General features: G+C 43.3%; 1 pseudogene; it reads left to right on the top strand.

The window, feature by feature from the left end:
* Positions 1-450: 450 nt before the first annotated feature.
* LOC133024901 (mitogen-activated protein kinase-binding protein 1-like) lies at positions 451-22,980 on the top strand (annotated as a pseudogene).
* Positions 22,981-23,042: the final 62 nt, after the last annotated feature.

The following is a 23,042-nucleotide window of genomic DNA, read 5'->3' on the forward strand; positions in this document are numbered from 1 at the left end:
GAACTGCAACAAAAGCAATCATTGATTTAATCATGAGACCGGAGCAGATTAAGGCTGTGATGTCACACGCAGGCAAACAAACAGCCTCTCCTGGATCCTGGTCTGTGCGTAAAAGACAGCGCGAAACGCACCGAGGCTGAGCACCCGTCTCCAGCAGCAGCAGCAGCAGCAGTCCAGAGGATTAACAGAGACAAGCTGCAGGAGAAGAGAAGAGCGATCAGTGTCCCCATGTCCCGACAGCAGTGTCCAACTCCGTAAAGAGATCCACAGATCGTCTCCTGTGGAGGGTTCGGAGGATCATTACGCACGCTCGCTAACTTCCTCCTCTGGTGGTGGATCTGTCTCAGTGGAGGTTCAGCTGTGTGTGTGAGAGTGTGTGTGAGAGTGTGTGTCAGAGTGTGTGTGAGAGTGTGTGTGAGAGTGTGTGTGAGGTGGGGGTCTGCAGACAACATGCCAGGAGATGGATTCACGATCAAAAGTCGCCTCAGGAATTTGCTGCGCTCTCCCTCAACTAAGCAAAAGAAGAACAGGAGAGAAAACCTCAGCAGCAAGGCGCGTATCTACACACACACACACACGCACGCACGCACACACACACACTTCTATAATGACTATTAACGCAATTGGCGTCTCTTTTATTTGTAGAATCAAACCTCCTGCTACATTCAACAGTATAACTGAACAACTGTACTTACATGCTGCTGCAGAGGGAAAATATCTAATCAGACCTCCTTAATAAACATAGCTAATGGCATTATTGATGGCAATCAAATCATATCTATGAATCATATGAGACATTAACAACAAGGCCTTTACCAAGAACAACTTAGTAAAATATAATTGACATGAGATAAATGGACTAAAAATCTGTTCACAACTTTATTAAACATTTAGGAACGATAACTTACTATTGAGCCAACCCCAAATGTGTTCTCAGATGCAGGGTATAATAAAAGTTGTATATTTAGAAAGAGGTACTGAGGAAAACTATTAATTTATGATATAAGAGCAATATAGAAACTACAAGCTCACACTAGTTTGACTGTGTTTCTGGCCTGACAGTATCTGATATTGCTTTTAAACATTTTCTGTGATTATAATAATCAGGTACATTAATTTGTGGCTCCAGACGAATCAAAGACACTAACAGTTGCTTTATAAATCCACACACAGACATGACACGCCAAGCCGGCTGTGGCATCCTCTGTTGACTGCAAACTCTTCATTTACTTTCTTACTCTACAAAAAAGGGTGAAATTATAATATTAATATTTCAAATGGAATTTAGACTGAGCTTATACATGCGCTGCTCATATTAAATAGCAAAGTCACATTCGACCATTCACACACATTCACACAGTGCCTCTATATGCTTAGCTTTGTTGTTTGGTGTCACACACTGACAGAGCAGTTGCAGAAGAAATTAAGGGGTAGGGATCTTGCTAAAGGGCACTTCGGCATGTAGACCGGAGGAGCTGGGAATTGAACCACCGACCTCCTGAATCGTGCCGCTAGACTACTTCAGTCCAAAGCTTCAGTTTGGAACCAAGGAGATGCCCCCTGCTGCATGTGAATCTTGCCAGCTTGTTTAGCCTGTTTGTCAGACACTTGTTTGTTTATCAAGGGGAGAATAAGTCGGCATTATCCAAAGTGCCTGAGCAGGTCTGCTCACACCAGCAACCAACACATCAATGGTTCTTTAAACCAGGACACTATTAGAGAGATAAGTAGAGAGATAATACCTTTTTTGTATCTTATAAGCAACGGGGGGAAGTCCGAGTTTTGGAGATGTTACTGAGTGGTTTGATTTAAGCAGGTAACATGAAGCTAATCGTCTTTGCACAACACAATAGCACACAGCAGCAGTCTATTTCTGTCTTTCACTCCTCGACGAAGCTGCTTAGGTACATCCCTGCTGCCTTGCAATTATCCCAATGTCAACCAGCTCTACTCTTCCCTCTCACTGAAGAAAAATATAAAATATTGTAAATGGTATAGTGAATGTGTGTTTTGCTGCTTTGTGTCTCCACAGGTGACGTTGGAGAAGGTTCTGGGCGTCACTGCTTCAGGAAACAGTGGTCTGGCCTGTGACCCCCACTCTGGGCTAGTGGCCTACCCTGCTGGGTAAGAGGCCGATCATTATCTAAGCATCTGACCTTTGACCTATCAACACCTCCATGCACAGCTTCCTTATCATATCTACCTCACACAGATGTATAGTGTGCATATATCCGTGTGTGTGTGTTATCTCAGAGGAACTGAGGAAGAGAGCTCTGTGGGCCGTCTCATCAGAGAAGCTCCACAGCAGTTTATTATCCTCTCCTCAGGAAGTGTTCCTCTGATAGTCAGTGATACACTGATCTACAAAGCACTGTGTAGTTTTTATTCTGTGCAAACATTGACACTCACGATGCTCGGGGGGCCTCGGAGCTGCAGCACCACCAGGGTGAGGGTTTCAGAACAAGCAGAGAGGGTCCATAAAGAACTGAGCCCTGAGCCTCTTTTGTGTCGCAACGCTGTGTTAATTCTATAAGACGTTCAGCGGCTGGAATACAGAGGAGAATTAGAGTCGTTTACTTTATTACCGTGTCAGGAGGGGTCATTCATTCTACCTTGATTCATTCATCTGAGCATTTTTCCGCCATTCATCTTTTTGATTATGGAAATGAATAACTCGATAATGATTGTAGAATCACAAGGTGTTGCCAATAAGGAAGATATCACTTTTTCTCTGAAACATTCATATCATCAGACGCTCTCATGTCGGCCTTTTTTAAGTTTGAGGCTCTAACCCTTGGTTCTTATCTCAGCATAAAGACTGGGAACAGACAGGATCCTGCTCAATGATACTTCCACATGATGTGATCTGATGTGTTTTGAAGTGCAGTTTTGCTACTTTGCTTTAAAGTCCATAAATGCTTCTAATTAACATTCAGCCTTCTTTGACCTGCCTTTGCAGCAGTGTTTGTAATATTAATTAACTCAAGCACACTTCATTAGTGAATCAAAAGTATTATTAAATGTGTCAACAGAAGAATAAACAGTACACTCTGGTTTACTTGTGTACAGATTACCTGCTGGTACAGTAATGCTGTCTGGATTCCGGTGTAAACATCAGAGCTTAAATGTCTTTAAGTTCACAGTGTATAATCTGTACCATGCAGTGTGCGTTCATTCAACTTTAATAATCTGTTATTTTGTGTTTTAGTGTTTGCGTTTCCTGAGAACACAATGAAAGATGACAAATTTCCCTTTATACTAAATACTAACCTCAATATATATAACGTTAAGGAATTTTTAGAACCTGTTCCAACTGCAATATTTATATGGATTCATATGTTTTTTTGATCTCCTCACATGTAGGTGTGTGGTTGTGCTACTGAACCCCAAAAGGAACAGACAGCACCACATAATCAACACTTCAAGGTGAGTCACAGATACAGTCACACACGTTACACTTTGTAAAGTCCCAGTCGAGCAGAACATAAACGTCTCTCTCTCTCTCTCTCTCTCTCTCTCTCTCTCTCTCTCTCTCTCTCTCTCTCTCTCTCTCTCTCTCTCTCTCTCTCTCTCTCTCTCTCTCTCTCTCTCTCTCTCTCTCTCTCACTCACAGAAAGGCCATCACAGCTCTATCCTTCTCCCCTGATGGCAAGTACCTGGTCACAGGAGAGGTGAGTCTTCTAACATGTCAACATTGTTTTACTATGCATTCGCTCATAGTGCTGGATCAAACTCGCCCTTCCTTACGTTACTTTACCAAGGCCTTCACCTGGTGAATTTGACTGCAGGAAGGGGCGTTGCAACAGGGTGGGAAAAGTAGGCAGTTGCCCGAGTTGAGAGGGGACCCCCGAGAACAGTTGATTAGCAATACCTATTGTTTTGGGAACTCCTTGAATTCTATTATCGATGATATGCAGGAAACTGCAACACCACCGTGGTTGGAAACCCCCTGATAAGGACCTGCCAACAATTGGCTTTTGTCTGCAATGCGAATGAACACAAGGGGATAAATTACCCTGCAGTAAAGTTTTTACGGGCTCTGACTTTAGGATAAGTGTTCACAATAGATTAGATATTTACTGCAGCTTTCAGCCAATTAGATCCTTCCAGGTTCCACAGTGTAAGCAGGACGAAGGCCTTCTGGATTATTAACCAGGGATGATAATGAGGTATCCAGGGTTTTCAAGTTTTCCTCAAGTTAAAAACTAATGTGTCTTGTCATCAAAGCGTCCTGACCCACTGTGTTACAGAATGTGCTTCCACACAACATGCTTTCTTAATCCTCCCTCCCTTCCGCGAATCAAAGCCGATGAATGCCTTCTCTGTGTAAGTGGATAAGCACGCTGCACTTGCCATGACGGCAGAGACCAAAATTCAAAAACCAAATACGCAGAAGACAAGCTGTCCTGCAACCAATTACGAAACTTTGTAGACTCAGGGTAGAGGGTTAAGGGCGGAGGATGTCACACCTTGTTAAGCCCTATGAGACAAATTGTGATTTGTAAATATGGGCTATACAAATAAAAATTGATTGATTGAGTGACCTTAGTGTCTGAGAAGGCGTTGTTCAGACAGGGCCACGGCTTATTTATATTCATTGTACTCATTTAATGGCCAATAGTGTTATTTTGACTGCTGTATTTCTGTGATCAAGCCTCTGAGCATCTCAGCTCCCCTCGAGGATTTTCCTGCAAGAGGAGAAGAGTTTAAGATATTCCTGAATGATCTGATAAGAAACCAAAGACTGGCTCCTTTACATAAAGGGCAGGCTGACAGCAGACATCGTTCTTTCTTTATTCTCTCTTACTGTCTGTTCCTATTGGATGCTGCGCTGCCTTTAGTTGAGCGTTATCCATTTCCAGCATCCTCTAGGCTGCCTTTCCTCTCACCTAGTAACTGACCTTGGAGAGGTCTTTCCACCATATTAAAAAAAGAGGCGACACAAATAGCCTGCTGACCTTGTGATCCCGAGAGGAGAATAATGTGAGCAGGTTGAGGGACAAGTGCAGTGAGCAGAGGTCAGAGGACAAAGAGGATAATCTCTCAGAGAGCTGGATAGACTGCAGTGACAGGTGACTGCTGCCTGTATCTTGCTGCAGAGGACTTAAAGGAGCCATAGCATGAACATATTCAGGTTTATTTTTTAAATTTGTGTTATTACCTTTTTACTATTGCGCCGCACCCACATAGTTAATAAGTGGGTTTCTACCTGTTTGCATGCACATTATAAACTGTGTGGAAACACCAGAAGAACCTTCTTAATATTGCAAAAAAGTTGTCAAGCTTGGCTGATGTGGTAAACTGGAAATATCACCAAAAGGTTGACAACGTCAAATTAGCAATTAAATCCTGATGTACATGAACATGTGACTTAAAAGTGACATATTATGTTTATAGGTTCAGAATTTAATTTTAGATTATCAATTAAAAATGTTTACAAGCTGTAAAAACGTCACACTGTCCAATGCTGCAGTCCCTCTTTTCAGCCTCTGTCTGAAACGCTTGGTTTTTCGCTCCTGTCTCTTTAAGCCAAGTCTGCTCTGATTGGCCAGCTGGCCGCACTCTGTTATTATGATTATGATTAGTCAACTGCTTCCATCATGAGTAGGAGATGATGGCCCAAGTCCCTCCTTTACATGTCTTTGTTCTGGGGCGGGCCAGACTAGCTAGGTGAGCGTTATGCTAATGTGGATCATTGTGATGCCATCAGATTCACAGGAAGTATCTGCAGCAGCATTGATGGGGCAGTGTTTTTTGTGTCCCTTTATCAAGGACTTTGGCTCTTTAACTTTGCAGAACTTTTACATACACAAACACTGACACATTATAGGAAAGAAAAACTTTAAAATCATCTTTAAGAGATGTAATGGATACACACATTAAGCTCCTTCTTCATTGATGATCAAATATCAACACGTCCCTCTCCATTTCCCCAGAGTGGTCACCTACCGGCAGTGAGACTCTGGGACGTGGCCGAGCGACGACAGGTGGCGGCGCTCCAGGAGCACAAATATGGCGTCTCGTGCGTGGCCTTCTCCCCCAACAGTAAACACATCGTCAGCGTGGGAAACCAACATGACATGCTGGTGAACGTGTGGGCGTGGAAGGTACTTCACACTCCCTTTAAGCTCACAGCCAGCTCCTCTTAACGTCTGTGTGACTGTCACATGTATCGTTGTGTGTGTGTTCTCTTGTAGAAAGACGTCGTTGTCGCAGCCAACAAGGTGTCGAGTAGAGTGACGAGTGTGTCTTTCTCTGAGGACAGCTCCTACTTTGTGACTGTGGGGAACAGACACGTCAAGTTCTGGTATCTGGATCACTGCAAGGCTAGCAAGGTACTGAAGCGACGGATAACCTAAAATCTTTTATCACTACAGAAATGTGGGCTATATCCTCCCGGACCATGTTTTTGTCTGTCTATAAAGGAAAATATTGTGTTTTATGAGTGAATTTGTAGAAGTGTGTCCATCTTTATGTACCGTCTATGGTGGGAAAGCTCTTTGCAGTAACTACCACAGTGTTACCTGCTAACGCTCCTCCTTCTGTGGCGTTCAGGCCAGCGCTCCCGTCCCGCTGCTGGGCCGCTCGGCGCTGCTGGGAGAGCTGCGGAACAACTTCTTCTGCGATGTGGCCTGTGGGCGGGGCTCTAAGTGGGACTCCACCTTCTGCATCACCTCCTCCGGCCTGCTGTGCGAGTTTAACAGCAAGAGGATGCTGGACAAGTGGGTGGACCTGCATGTGAGTGACATGTGGTTTAGATACTGGTCCTGTTTTGTAAAGACAGTAATGGGATGGTAATGATTGGGCTGTGTCACTACAACCATCAAGGAAACATTATCTTTGCTGATACACAACACTGATTAATCAAAGTCAATAAGCACCTTTGCTTTAGTACAACTATTCTCTCCAGCTTGATACATCTCTCCATTTATGTTAGACACTGCCTTCTAATGAGAGTTGAAAATATTGTGATTTTTGTTGATATACACACAACATCTACTGCACGTCTGTCCGTCCTGGAAGAGGGATCCCTCACCTGTGACCCTCTCTGTTTCTAAATTAAACGTTTTTGGGGAGGCAGTTCATCTCCACTGTAATGGAGGGTTATAGAGAGAGGATGTCGCTGTATGTACCCATTACAGCTCTGTACCAGTCATGTGTATGGTCAGTGTCCAGCTGTGGTGTTTCATTAAGAGGTGAGGTTGAAGGCGTTTGGCCGCTGCTCCTGCCTTCTGTCGGAGGATCAAACACAGATTAGGACCAAGGACAGGATATGTTCCACGAGGACCTTTATTATGAGCGACAGGCAGGACTCCTGTGGAACGCACCTAAGATAAATTGTTATTTTCAAGGATAAAAACAAACATTTTTTTGGGGTTAAATGAGTAAATCTCCACAAACTGCAACTTATTACTCCATGTCCTGCTGATTGTTACTAAAAGCCTCAGTTTACATGTCTCACTTTACTCTGGACAGATTTCCCTGCTCCTCGGTGGTTATCTGTAAATAACAGATCTTCTAAATCGATCTGATGTGTCTACTTTTTTCTGTGATGCCCTGCAGACGAGTGTTGCCCAGTCTCTGTCCCTGTCCGAGGATATGATCTTCTGTGGCTGCGCTGAAGGAACGGTGCGAGCCTTCAGCCCTGCTGACCTGCACTTTGTCTGCACGTTGCCCCGGCCGCACCCCCTCCGCGCTGACGTCTCGGCCATCACCCGGGCCAGGTGAGGAAGAGCTCAGGAGCCACACACACGGCCAATCCTTGGCAGCGATCCACTGCGGGATCAAACGCTCTCTATTTATAGCACTTCCTGTCTCCAGCTGCACCATTTCACAGTCCAAGCCCTCCCTTATTGATGGTTCAAAAGAAAATATCTGATATTGTTATTCCATGATCTTTAAAGAACCTTTTCCTCTCTCCCACCAGCCACCTATTTTCCACCAAGGCAGATGACCATTACCCAGCAGCCATCTCGGTGACCTACGACCCCCTCGGCCACTGGCTCAGCTGTGTGTATAATGACCACAGCCTGTATGTGTGGGATGTGAGAGATGTGAGCAGGGTGGGGAAGGTGCACTCTGCCCTGTTCCATGCTGCTTGTGTCTGGGACCTGGAGGTAAACATCCAAGAGGAAATGAACGACACATGCAGACACATCCTGGCTCAATAGTTTGGATGTTGGTTATTGATTAGGTTGTTGATTCTGGGAAACGGGGGGGATTGATCAATATCAGGGACCCGGCTCTGGTTCCAGAAGTAAATTTCCCACTAATTCTCTCCACTGACGTTCCAGAAAGTCCTTATTAAGAGAGTATTAAGCCTGGAAGTAGATTGGCCAGCTACAAGAGGAATCATGTTCAGCTTTTGATTCGGAGCAAAAGTAATAGAAAATATTGTTGTTTATATTTACATTGAATCAGTTATATAAAGTTGTATTTATAGATGTTTTACATTTTAACTTGCTCATAATAGGCAATAAATGCTGGTGCAAAATCTTTTGTCAAATTGCTGTATTGCAGTTTATGCCAATGCTCCATTGTGACTGTAAAAGTATATTACATCATTGTTTTTCAACACGTTTAGCTTCCCTGTAGTTTATATTCCACAAACCCATCTTCTCTGCTTTTTCTCGTGAGATTTTCCCCGATGTTCCCGGGGAAGTGGCGGCTGGTTTGTCATCGGGCGCCTTCCTCAGTTGCTCGGCTGACAACACCATCAGACTGTGGCGCATAGACGACTGGTCTCTGACCCGTGCTCATTTCCAGAACATCCTCAGCAAGGTGAGTTTGGCGTTAATATCTGTATGTCCTCATGTCATACAAAAGAAATAACATCTCGTTAGTGTATATTTTCCCTGTGATGATGATTATGATAATGATGATAATGATAGTTATATTGGGGATAGAGTAGTGCGTACCTCTGCCAGGACAGAGTTCTAGAGGGTGGGGGCTGCCACATACTGGAGCCCATCCAGGTCCTCCCTGGTTCCCCCAAGCAGAACTCCATGATGAGTTATTTCTCTGTACATTACTACTTTGCAGGATCTCCTGAATATAATCTATGTAGACGGAAACACTGCAGCATTACTGGATGCAGACTGTGTGACGAATGCAGATAAATTAGGGGATGGACAGGCGACAGAAAGCAGGACAGGCATCAGGACTATCTGTGTCAGTCCAGATGGCAAACACCTGGCTTCTGGAGACCGCAACGGCATGCTGAGGTAGGACAGATTTAGACAATGGACTTTTCCCAGAGTTTGACTGATAATGACTGACAGGTAACCTATGAAAATGTCTTTAAATTGTGTGTGCGTGTGTTTGTCAACTCCAGGGTTCATGACCTCAGCAGCATGGAGGAGATTCTGAAGGTGGAGGCCCATGATGCTGAGATAATCTGTCTGGAGTACAGCAGCCCAGAAACAGGTCAGTGTCTTCACGTGTCTGTGCTACTGAATGAAGTGAGAGTTTAGTGTGCAATAACCGAGTGCACGATATTAGCTTTAACAGAGTTCTCCCTGTCAGGTCTGAAGCTGTTGGCCACAGCGAGCAGGGACCGTCTGATCCATGTGTTGGATGCTGAGGATGACTACAGTCTGGTGCAGACGCTCGACGAGCACTCTTCATCCATAACAGCCGTCCGCTTCGCTGGTGAGCCCCACAAGACACTGTCAACATCTGACAGCTAATCTTTCCTTAATCCTCGTTTTTCATCTCCCTCCTTCATGTCCCTCTTTCATTTGGCTGCTTGTATTTTTTAAGCCCCACTGAATAAAACTGCGTGACGTTGTCCTGCAATTAATTATTCTTGTTCCTCAGCCAACGAGAACAAGGTGAGGATGATCAGCTGTGGAGCAGACAAGAGCATCTACGTCCGGACTGCACACAAGGTAGGACACACGATTCAGTTTGTCAGATCTAAACAGTCAAATGTGTGTCTTGTGACATGTGGAATATGCTGTAGAACATCCAGTATACACACATAACTTTATCTCCTCTGCTCACATCAGTTATACTTAATGAGGATGCAATGGGTCAGAGAAGAGCCCTTTACCTTTGGTGTGGATTCAGGTCAGAGGGTAGATCCAGGTGTTTTTTTCCACTTTCTTTTCACAGATTTGATGTTTTTAAGACAGTTTCTTTGATTTCTCAGAGAATAATTCATGGACCTTGATGAAAGACCTGGCACATTTAGGAGACTGATATTTATGTGTTTGGTGCAGATCCAGATAGAACTCTGGATCTTGTGAATTTAAATGTGGTTTCAAGCAGGGGACTTGGCAGAGATATGTCAAATAAACTTCAGTAATAATATGCTATTTATCCAAAAATATATATACATAATCTTATTTTCACATCACTTAAAAGCAATAAGTAATTTGAGGCTCGCAGCAATTTTAATATCACTGTCAGATTCCTGGTTTCTCTGGATTTACTGTTTCATTTTGGTAGAGAGGGAAACTCCAGCAGGGTTAAATGAGTCATCAAGGCAAACACCCAATTTTACTATGCTAAAGAAAGTGCAAAGAAATTCCCGGATCCACCCGTTAATCTGTATCTGCTCAGACATTTAATGGGTTCTTCTCTGGGTCATGCCCCATCCCTCCACCGAATTTAATGGAAAATGGTTCAGTAGCTTTTGAGTAATCCTGCTAACTAACAAACAGACGAACTAGAATAGCACTCAGTGAACCTCATACCTCCACTAAGTCCCAGCAGTCCTCTTATGAATCCACATTTAATGAATCAGCTAGATCCAGATTTGGATTTGGATCCGCACCAAATTACAAACACTCATAAAAAACAGTGCTGTAAATATGTATATAAAAACCCATGAATTATTCATTGTGAAATTAATAAAAAAATTGAAACACAACACACACTGTTAAAGACAATCTTGGACCGATTAATCGAATCCGCGTTTTATCTTGGACTATATGGCACCTGTCCACCAAGCTTCACTGAAATAGAAGCTGTGGTTTTTGCGCAATCCTGTGAACAGACAGTCAAACAGCCATGAAAACACAGCCTCCTATCTGTGGTTTCTCCCTCTGACCATAACAGACACAGCGAGGAGCTCATCTAGGTTCAGTATTCTTTGCTGCTTTCTTGCCAAAGAGAGTTCTCACTGTGCAGCACAAGAGTTACACAACCAATGTAGCCTCTTTTTGTAAATACAAAGAACTTAAAGCATGTACCACATAGAGACCATCTGCAGTACAAGTTGTATAACTAAAGCAATAAAGAAGACGTCATGCTGCTTTCTCTCCCCGGGTCACTGTGGTATTTTTCTGTTTGATTCGTCTTGCATAAGTTACAACAATCTCCTTAAACTTAAGACAGAATTCAGGTCAGTGCACATTAAGATTTGCAGAGCACAATAAACAGTGGCTTATTAGTGTTGGAGCAGAACCTCCCCTCAGCATCCAGACACTTACAAACAACTCATGTCAGTAACTTACTGTGAGAGCCCTGTGCTCTCTGCAAAACATCAGTGAGCATCATCGGTGCTGTGATTTCTCAAGGATTCCTAATGGGAATGGTCTCCATTGCAGAAACTTCAAAAGCGATTTTATTATTTTATCACACAGTGGGTCATTGTCATACATATTCATTCCTACACATCCATTTTAAAGCATGCAGCAGTAAAACAACTACATGTATGTGTATATTCCTACTTCTAAGATACACATATTCCTATTTATTCCAACTAATCTCTGCACCTTTTAGATAATGCAGCGGCCATGTCTGCCTTCTTTGTATTCTATGTAAATAGATACGCTAAATTAAAGAGCTTAGAATAAAATTAACTCTAATTGGGTCTAATGTTTGTGTATCTAATAATTCCCGAAGTTCCTTTCTGTACGTGGAACGCATACGTCAAGAACCATTCATCTTATCCACTTCATACGTGGCATGTGTATTTTTAATACACATGCCCAACCATGTGCAGTTTTGGATATGTAGCGATTTGGACACATTATTTGTTTCATTAAAAAACAAATTAATAAACAGGTGACCAGCGCTCCGTAGCAGCAGCGACTGGGACTCATCAACCCAAGTGATGTTGTTGACAGCAACAACAACTGATTGTCCGGTTCAGGGTTCTACATACTGAGCTGAGCTTCACTGAACTTTGAATAATCATGTGAACGGCTCTGTGTGCAGCAGCAACAGCAGCTTCAGGGTTCTGTGGACTGAGTCCAGCAGCAGGTCTGGACTTGCAGCAGCTCGATTACTGCAGGTCACTTTCACAGTTTCACAAAGAAAGCTGCATCACCACAGGCCAAGAAAACAGCCCGTTCCAAACGATGGATTTAGAACCTGCCCTGCGCTAGTAATACAATACTTATTATAGAGAACATTATATTATTGATGTGCACAATAAAGAGGAAGTGCTGAGATGTAAATGAGAATCCATTTTACCATGTGACATAAGGATAACCCTTGATACTGATGCTGGTCAACAGGATGTAGAGATCCTGGGGATCTGAATGAGATGGATGTAGAGACTGGAGGTGACTGGAGGGGGCGGGGGAGGGGGGGGTCGTTCAGTGACAGAGTGGAGGAAAGGATTATTACGTCTCTATTGACCTCCACCAAGGAGGTTGTTTTCACGAGCGAGGTTGGATTGCATGAAAATTGGTGGAAGGGTTTCTGATGGTCATTTATTAGAAAACCCAATAAATGATGGTGCCCATCCGCATCATGGTTAGGGTCAACATTTTTTGCTTGTGTGAAATGTGGTGCAGACCCACATAAGAATCTAGATCTGGTTAATTCAAATGTGGTTTCACGAGGGGACTATTGGGACTTGGTGGAAGTGTCATTCTCGACTTCATTTGTTTTAACATCCCACTTTCTTTATGTTTCATTTGCATCTTTTCTTCTGATGCTGTTACTGCAGCCTCCCTCCTCCTCTGCACAGACCTGACAGTGTTTCTCTTTGTTCTGCAGACGGACAGAGGGACAGAGTTCAAGCGCTCCCACCATATGGTGAGCAAGGCCACGCTGTACGACATGGGTGTAGACCCCACCTGCAAGTACGCTGCTGCCGGCTGCCAAGATCGCTGCGTCCGGTGAGTGTGTGCATGGGGATGCATGAAGGACATGGAGGTTATAGAAACTGGAAATGCATCTTATTATAAAGTTTTTTTTTTAATATATTTGAGATTTCTTTCACCTGCCTGCAGGATTTTCAACATCAGCAGTGGCAAGCAGAAGAAGCTCTACAAAGGATCGCTGAGTGAAGATGGCAGTCTGCTTAGGGTAACATCTCTCTCCACTGTCCACTCATCTCTTACACACACGCGCACGCACACATGAACGCACACACAAACACACACAGTTCATAGACCATAGAATGTGTTTGTATCCGGCAGGTGCAGATCGATCCCTCAGGTCAATACGTGGCCACGAGCTGCTCCGATAAAAACATCAGCATCTTTGACTTCTACACTGGGGAGTGTGTCGCCACCATGTTTGGACACTCTGGTAACAGAACACACACACACACACACACACACACACACAAACACACACACACACACACACACACACACACACACACACACACACACACACACACACACACACACACACACACACACACACACAAACAAACAAGCACAATTCATGCAGCCAAACTGAGCAAAGTAAATTACACATTTTATAGCAGCAGGGAATAGGATGCAACGCCCGACACAGCCGGGGGCAATGAAATAACTAACCAGCCATAACTTTGTTTTTTTGCAGAGATTGTCACAGGGATGAAGTTTACCAACGACTGCAAGCATTTGATTTCTGTGTCAGGTGACAGGTGAGAGACAGTTTTGTGTGTAGTAGCTCTACTGGAAAATCCAGCACCGAGTTGATAGCTGGAATAATGTCATATTTCTGAAAAAGAATAGCATTAGTGATATATTTCGAATTGAGAGCTGTGACAACAATAAGCTGCGTAAGTATGAACAATTTCAGTGCAGTAGAATAAGATTGTACCCAGGATGACAGCTGCACCCAAATTAATATCATCTACAACCTCTGCTGCAGGAGGAAATGAGTGAGGAAATGTGTTTGCAGACAGTTTCCTCACTGGTGCAGCTGAAATGAAATGCTGAATTTTTAATGCCTGAATGCTTTTATCTCCCAGCTGTATCTTTGTTTGGCGACTGGCTCCAGAGCTAACAATCAGCATGAGGGAGCGGCTCTTTCAACTCAAGCCGAACCCAAACACGCCGCCCGCCACCACCAGCCTCAGGTGACGACTCACGCCGCCATCGAGGCCTTTTCATTGATCACGTTTGTTCTAGTACTGATCATAAAGCAGCCACTTTACACATATTTTTCTCTTGCCCTCCAATTGTGTTTGTGCAGGCGGGAGGTGTACAGCGCCCCCACTCTGGGCGCCATGTCCTCAGACAGTGACCACGAGCCTGAGGGGGAGGACGGGGCGGAGGACGCTGCCGACCCCAATGACCCTGAAGACAGCGCAACCACGACTTCCTCTGAGAGCAGCCATGGCGAGGAGGACACAGGTACGATCTGAGACTCTAATCCAACTGTTTATCAAGGGAATAAGAATCAGGGTGTAGCACTGAGTAGAGGAATGTCCTCTAGCAAACGTGTTAGTGAGCACACGCCCTATTGTGCTGTTATTTAAACTCTGTGCAGAGGGCAAGACAATTTAAAAAATCTAAATTCATTGCAAAAAATTGCTAAATTCATCAAAAATTGCATCATGGTGTCATCATTGTTCATAACTTTCAATGATTGTGCTTTTCCATACATCAGGAGTGTCAGATGAAGGACAGGAGTGGGAGCAGACAAAGGTAGGTGATTATATTCAATGGGGAAAAAAAGTATCAGTATAAATAAGATCAACTTTGGATGCATGTTTATAAGTATTAAATGTGTATAGTATTGTATTTGCAAATTCAAAATTATTCCATCATTATCTTTCAGTGAAAAAGTAAGGTTAAAGCAAGGTCAAATTAAGTCAATGAAAAGTCCTCTGTGTGTGTTTGTGTGTGTGTATGTGTGTGTGTGTGTGTGTTTGTGGTTGTGTGTGTGTGTGTGTTCCAGTGCATTTAGTTATGATTCAATGTTAATTACATTAAGTCACAATACACAACTCACCCTTGACTCCATCCCTGCTTAATTGTTTTATGAGCAGTGCATAATATTGAGTATAAATATGTATTAAGTATATACAGAATATTTTTAATACAGCCTGGACAGCTGATGTGTACCATTTCTTTATAAAGACTTTAGGAGGACTGAAGTGGCTTAAGGATCTCAGGCTTATCTCCCCCAAACATGAGATTAATCCCTCTGTGATGTGCTGGGGGTGGAGGCTGAGTCTTTAAAAGTGATATGAAATTTATTCTGAAATACGCAGTTCAATTTAGGGCACCATACGGTACACCACATACACCATCAAACTTTCATTTTCATTTCCCGGAACCTCTGTGTGATATATTTCCGCCCTGTCTTATAACAACAAAGGTCATGGTCTCCTGTCTCATTCGCAGCATGCAGTCGTCAACCAGGCCGCCCCGGACCCTGCCAAGCGTCCTCGCCGGCAATGGTCTCATCGCATGGGCAATCTGGAGCTGATGGTCAAATCCATGCTGGACCTGAGGCAGCTGGAGAGCTTGTCTCACAAGAAAAGCCCCCACGGCCCAGTGAGACAGAGCACGTCCAATCTGCAGGATCCCAAGGTGTGCATGCACGTACAGGAGGAAAAGAAAGAGGTATGTGTGTAATTGCTCTGCTGCACTAAGTCACCTTTCCTCATTTGCTGCTGCAGTTGGAGGAGAGATCCAAGAGGCATCCGGCCTGGCCACATGCTGACTGGCTGTCCTCACCCGCGTCCAAGGGCATCAAGGGGAACGACGGAGCAGTGCTGTACCCCGAGGACAATGAGGACAGCACAAGTCTTCAGGGCAGGTAAATCCCTGCTTGCTGCACACACACTGTTTTCATCCCAGTGACCGTGAGAGAGAACAAAAGGGCCTTTCTATTCTTAGTTTGCTGTTCCCCCCCTCTCCGCGCCTCTTCTTCTCCTCATTGTTATTTCCACCTCTCTGTGTTTTCATACGTCAGTGATTACATAGTGAAGGAGCAGCACCGCAGGATGCAAGGACGAGGGATCCGCAGTGAGAGCCAGGACAGCCGCAGCCCGGACAGCGCCTGCTCCCTGGGCTTCGACCACATGGAGTCCAGCCTGGATGGAGTCCTGAATGGTGAGGGCAAACACAATAAGAGGGAAAATAACCCGGGAAAACAATTAAATAGATGTGCAGCCTGCCATTTCTTAACTCATCTTCCCTTGAATAAAAGCACAAAGCACCACAAATTAAGATTCAAAGCTATTGCTCTGTTCACAGTTAGACATTTTCTGACTTTAGCCCCCCCTAGTGGTAGTATCAGAAAAGACTGTGCCTGTCAGCTGTTCATGCTCTACATTTACTAAAAAGAAAGTAAATGAGTTTTAAAGTGAGAAATCTCAAATGACACAGATTAAGCTTGTACATATCTCTTGTACATATCTCTCTAAAACCTCTTTAACTCTGCTATACTTCCCTTTATCAGAATTAAATTTGGCACAGGTAGTTTTCAGATGTTTTGCTGTGGATTATCAGAGGGTTTTTTGGCTGCAACTAAATGATTCCATAGAGGATATTCACTTTAACAGTTTAGACGAACATTACATTTTTCAGCTATGTTCCGTTCCATCTTCATTTACTCTAGTTCCATCTATACAAATTCTTACACCTCTGCAGAAATCGCACAAGACACCACGATTATTCATATAGACCCTGCAGTTGCAGAGACTTTTTTTGCTGATAGAAATATGTCAGATAATAAGTTTCTACCACATAAGCCTCAGAGTTCTGACTGGCCGTTTCTAAGGATTATCTGGTACGTGCATCTCTATTTGTCCTCAGATTTTGCAGATGTGGATTCCCTGAGCCCGGACAGCTGCGACGAGGAGGAAGATGAAGAGAGGGAGGAAGTGAAACAAAAGGCAGAAGTGACGAGTATGGACGAGGCTCTGAGGACGGTGACCGACAGTGCCGACCGCAGCCGGGATGACTTCCTCAAGCAGAACTTTGAGACTCTGGCAGAGAGCTGCAGCACGGGTCAGACAGGGCAAACACACACGTGCTAATACCGACACACACAGTATTGATTAGTCTGGTGGTTCTCCTTCTACTTTAGATTTGTCTTTCTTGGGTATTTCTCTTCTTTCTCTACCAATTTCTATGTTTCTCCTTTTGTTTGTTTTTATTCTAATGTCCACTGTCTGTCCACAGCTGAGCAGAGCAGAGTCCCAAGGCTCAGCATGTCTTCACGCTTCCTGGCCAGAGGACATAATAACAGGTACTGCTGACCACTTCAGACCAGTGTGGACTCACAGCTATAATTACCGATCCATGTGGACTCACGCACACTGCTCTGCTAAACCATCTGTGTACCCTCTTGATCCAGCTGGCTGTCGGTTTGCAAAGACATTGTTAAAGGCTCTCTGGGTGTTTTTGTGTGAGAGAACATTGTTGGGTTGTTTTTGGTCCTTGGATGACCTAAAGGTTGTAAAAATGTTTACTTGCATTTTTCATTGCATTGCAAAGGATCTTTTTCTTTCCGCCATCACCAAGCGTTTGCTCGTTGTGGGAACTTTTGTATTTCCTTATAATATTGTAAGGTCCTGACCTCATTAAGTGAAGTGCCTTTAGATAATGCAGGTTGTGATTTGGCGCTAAACAAATAAAACTAATTAAATTTTGGTATGAAACATTGCAGGAGTGTTTGGAATTCACTTGTGTGAAATGTTATTTAATTTAAGAAATGGTTGAATATTTTCTGGAAATGTGTTTATCCAATGGATGCCATGTCAATGCAGTTCAGCAAATGTGAAGTTACAGCCAGCAGCCAGTTTACAGATTGGAACCACAGACAAACAGCTAGCTTGGCTCTGTTCGATGATAACAACATCCATCCACAAGTTAATGAAGTCTCTGCTGGTTGCTTGGCAACTGGTCTTAGCCAATTCTGAAAACCCTGTAAGACATACAATTTGTTTTTTGTACAAACACAACAAAAAAGATTCAATGATTTAATGTGTTAACTAGTGAGCTGATGGGTATTTCTTTTTTTACACAGAGCCATGTTAGCTGTAAGCTGATATCTGTCTTCTGGCTCTGCCCACATAGGCTGTGTAGCATAAGGCCTGTAGATACTTTCTCAAAAAGCTAAAAAAAACCATTCATCTAAAATGAATGTAAAAATCTATGTGTATAATCAAATGTCTAAAAGCTGATTTGAAAAAGTAACATTAATGAACTGTTTCAGGTGCATTAGAATAACCAGCTCGTAGACATAGCTTCATATTTATTAGAGTAGTATGGATCCTAACGTAATTTTGCTAACTATTGATTTAACAGGAGATTATATTGTGTATCTGCTCCTCTAACCCTGTCATGATTTCTGTCTAAATAGGAGCAACCACTCCACCAAGCCTCCTGTGTCCAAAGTACGCCCCTTGATGGAAGATGGTCCAGGCAGAAACATGGAGGACCAGACCCCAGTGTCCCCTAGCTGGACTGAGGGGCCAAAGTAAGGAGGAAATACAGACATGGATCTGAAAGATGTTTAATCTTAGACAAGGGCTGCCTTGTAGAGTAATCAATTATAAATTAAAAGTTCACAAAGTACAATTTGAAGGCTACTCTGTTTAAATAAATGATTAGAAATCATTGGTAGAGAGAAGATCATCAAAATGAAGCACAGACTGATATTCACTTCAGCTTGTTTTTGTTATGTTGTGACGAGTGATAAATGTGCGAGAAGTGATTTTAAAGCTGCCGTGTCTCAGCAGGGCCGATGCTCCAGAGAAGGAGTGCACTCCCACCCTCAGAACCAAAAAGACGAAGACGTCCAGGTCCCACCTGTGGAGGATGTCCAACCCTCCTCCACCCAAAGCTCAGCTCCTGCTGGACAGAAGCACGTGTTTGATGAAATCACAGTCTACTCAGAACCTGGCCTCGGCTGGTACGTTCCATCCTCACTTAACTCATTTATACTTTATATTTGAGTTTGGTTTATTAGCTGATGTATTTAACAGGGATCCTGCGCGACGCAACCATTAAGTGAGAGTTGGTTATGGAGCTCATTTGCATCTGTGGTCCATGGGTAGAAAAATATATAAGATAATACAGTACAATGTTGTCTCTGTAATAATTTAGTGAACATGAGGTCCTACTATGAAATATAACATTTTCCTACGTTTTACTTTTGATAATTACACAGAATTGACAATTTATATATGTATTTATATATAAAAGCCATAAAGTTGATATATAAAAACTCGAATTCATCTCCACCTCAACATTATTTCTCCAGCTCCTCACTCCCCCGTCCTCTCCACCGACCGAAAGGACTTGCGCAAGAGACCTCAGCACCTTTTCCTGGACCAAGACACCCCCAGGCCGTCCTTCCACTTTTCCTCACCCTCCTCGGGCTCTCCCCAGTCTCCCCAGTCCCCTTTACCTTGGGAGAGTCCCAAACTCAAGCCCCCACACTCCTACATGAACCCTACAGCCAGCTCCATGGCCAAAAGCAGCCGCTCCTCCTCCCTGTCGGAAGGTATCCAGGGCGGGACGCCGCCTTGCTCCCCCTCCTTCCTTAAGGGCAGGAGGCTATCGGGGGAGATGGAGGTGGAGCTCCCGCTGTTCACCTCCTCTCCAATCCCTGCTTTCCCCTCTATCGTCTCTTCATCGTCATCCGTATTGAACCCTGTGGCAAAAAGTCCCTCCCCTACTTCTCCCCATCGTACAGCTACAGTTTCACCTGCTAGTTTTACCCACAACATTCCTCCCTCTCGCATCCCGCTGCCCAGGCAGCCTCTCAGCCCTCGACGCAGCCTCTGCCTGGAGGTAAAACCGAGCACCAGTGGGTTTGGAGGCCTCAGAGACCCCCAGTGTGACTTTCCAGGAAACAAACAAGGTCAGACAGCCAGCCTCATCCTGTAATGTGCCATATATACACATAACTACATTCTTACATGTGTTGCCTTGTGCTTATCTTGTTATTTTTGGCAATAGGTCGACATCTGTCTCTAACTTCGGATCTTTCTTTGCCGAGTTCACTATCAGTGAAGCAGAGTGGAGGCTCGGTTCCTAAGAGGTAAAACACTTTCACTACGTGTTTATTACACTTTATGGTTTTATTTTTGCCTACAATACACTTTATTTGTTTTAAACTTGTACTTTACTTTTACTTTTAGTTTCACTTATATTTTTTAGACTTAATACTCGATAATTGCTGAATTTTCTTTACTCAATTATATATAGTGTAACTGTAATCTTATTTGAGCTTGTCTTATCTTTTTTTTAAAGGGACAAAAGCACATTAAATAACATTTATATTTGAGTCCAACATGTAAATGTGCCGGATTGTCATACAGACTAGTTTTTATCACACAGTCCCTGGCAGGTTGATGGGAAAATCATACTATCAGAAACATATACATACACACGCAATCAGTGAAATTAGACAGAGAAAAAGTACAAAGAACTATATTCAGTACAACAATGACCATTCGCCGAATCACTACTTAACTTGAGGAAAATGTTTGAGTATGCAATAACCACTGTTTTATGTTTTATAGTTCCCTCGCTACTTTTGTGTATTTGCAGAATTCAGCTCATTACAGATTTTGCTCGTTATTTGCTCTTCTAATTCAACATGTCACAGTTGCATTAAATACAGTAACTGATGCAGATTTCTCTCATTCCTCCCCAGTGCCTGTGAGTCTGGACAGGTGGCTGCGGCTGAAGAGTGCCCTCTGCTGAGCGGACAGGCCTCTACACCGAGCACTGACCCTCAGCCAGGTCTGACTCCCCACTAACCTTTTATTAACCTGACTGTCGCAAATGCCCCTTCTCTTCATCACTGCACCTCTTTTTCACACTGCTTGTCCGCTGTCTGTTAGTCTACTTATGTCTGCTCTCCTTCTGTCAGTGCTGCTATTACAAATGAGAAGTTTGATTATGTTGTATCATCCTCTCTTTTGGTTTATTATGGCCCGAGCACGACTGGGCAAAGGCCCTACTGCTTTTGGTTTGACTATTCAGGTAAATGATTTGCATTTATGATAGCCTGAACATACTCGAAAACTCACCAACCTTCACGGGTGGGTCAGGCCTGATGAAATTGTACGTATGCTGGAGTAATTTGAAATGGACGTGGGAAAAAAGGCTCAGCAGCGCCCCCTAAAACGCAGCAATTCCGTTGGGTTTAAACAATTTTTCCGAAAATGATTACACACAAGTATCATGAGAAGAGGGAAAAAATAGTTCCCTGCACCAATTTGATAAACGCAACAGGAAGTTGGCCATTTTGGAATTTTGTGGCTATTTTACACATTGTGTTGTTTAACAAACTCCTCCTAGAAATGTAGATCCAATTCAAATTCCTTGAGTGTCATCTTGACTGGGGATTAAAACGTACTCAAATTGTAAGTTTTAAGTCACCGGGTGTGAAAGTGGCGTGAAGGCAAATTTGGTTTCATCCCTCAGTCGTCTTTTTTGTCTGTGTCTTTAAAAGTTGATGAGATGATGATTAAAATATGAGCAAACATGATTGTGTGCTGCTAAACATGTAAATCGATCTGGAGAAAAACACCAAGATCTCATGCAATAGGCTTGAAACTTGTCTCTTAGAATTTGAAAACATTAACGTTAATTTCCTTAAAATGTATAGAGCACATTCATGCTTCCTAAAAAGATAGATCCTTTCCATGTTGGAGACATCCAGAATGAAAATTAATTAATAATGCATAAATTTTATGCTCCCAGTTTCCCTCACATTTCTCACTCAGTAAATACATATATATGTAATAGTATCAACATTCTGTGGTGAACCTTACTGAGGTCATTTCGTGCCTCTTGCTGCAGTCCGTTGAAGTGTGTCGTAGTATGTCTATACTGTGTGTGCACACACTGATTTGCCACATGCCGCGCTGCACCTGAAAGACTCCTTCTCCTGCTCTCTCGACAGATCACTCTATCACCCTGGAAACTTGCAGGCGGACGGTTATCGAGCTTCACAACAGTCTGAGCAAGACCATCATGCTCTACACCACGGTCAGTGAGTGTGTCTGTGCTGTATGTCCAGGTGTGTGTGTGCGTGCATGTCTGTGTGTGACACAATTAAATAAGAGGAAACGAGAGAGATGGTGATGGTTAAGAGGGAAAGTTAACATGTTTACACACCTGTCACTCTCATGTTTCTCTCATTGTTATAAATTGCATGTATAGGTTAAATATTTACTGCTTAAATTATACACATTTTTATAATGTATTGTTTTAGAAATTTAACTCCGGTGGACGCTGCTGTTGTTATGTTTGTTCATCTCGTTTCTGCAGAAATCCATTTTAATTATCACGCATACATTTTTTCATCTTAACTGTAGGCCTGAAATTATTATTAAATATTCTAATATCAATTATATTATTATTGATTATTTTTATAACCAACTTAAAACATATTATTTTCTTGACAACCTATGTATAGACAATTTATTGATTTTCATAATCAATGTATCCTTTGATTGTTTCACCAAACTGTCTGTCTGTCTCACTCACTGTCTGGGTCCTAAATCCATGGGTTGATTTGAACCAGGTTCTACAGAGTGGCCAACAGCCCAGTGAGGACCAGCAGCAGATGAGGAGATTCCTGTTCGAGGCCATGTCCACGATGAAGACGGAGCTGGACTCTGTGCTTCAGCCGCCCCCCTAGTGCGAGGGGAACCAGGACCAGGACCAGGCTGTGAAGGGTTAGGGAGACAAGGCCCTCGCTCTGCTGGAGCAGTAAGCTGAGCTGCTGCTGAGGTCTGTGGAGAGGAGGCTGGAACTAACACCTGACGTATGCTATGCAACACATGAACAAACGTATGTACACTCAGCAGCACTGTGAATTGCACACTTTTTATTTGCAAAGAGATGTTTTTAAACTTAATCTTTTTTAACTGTAAACTC

Source organism: Limanda limanda, chromosome 18 (genome assembly GCF_963576545.1).
Source record: "Limanda limanda chromosome 18, fLimLim1.1, whole genome shotgun sequence".
NCBI lineage: Eukaryota > Metazoa > Chordata > Actinopteri > Pleuronectiformes > Pleuronectidae > Limanda > Limanda limanda.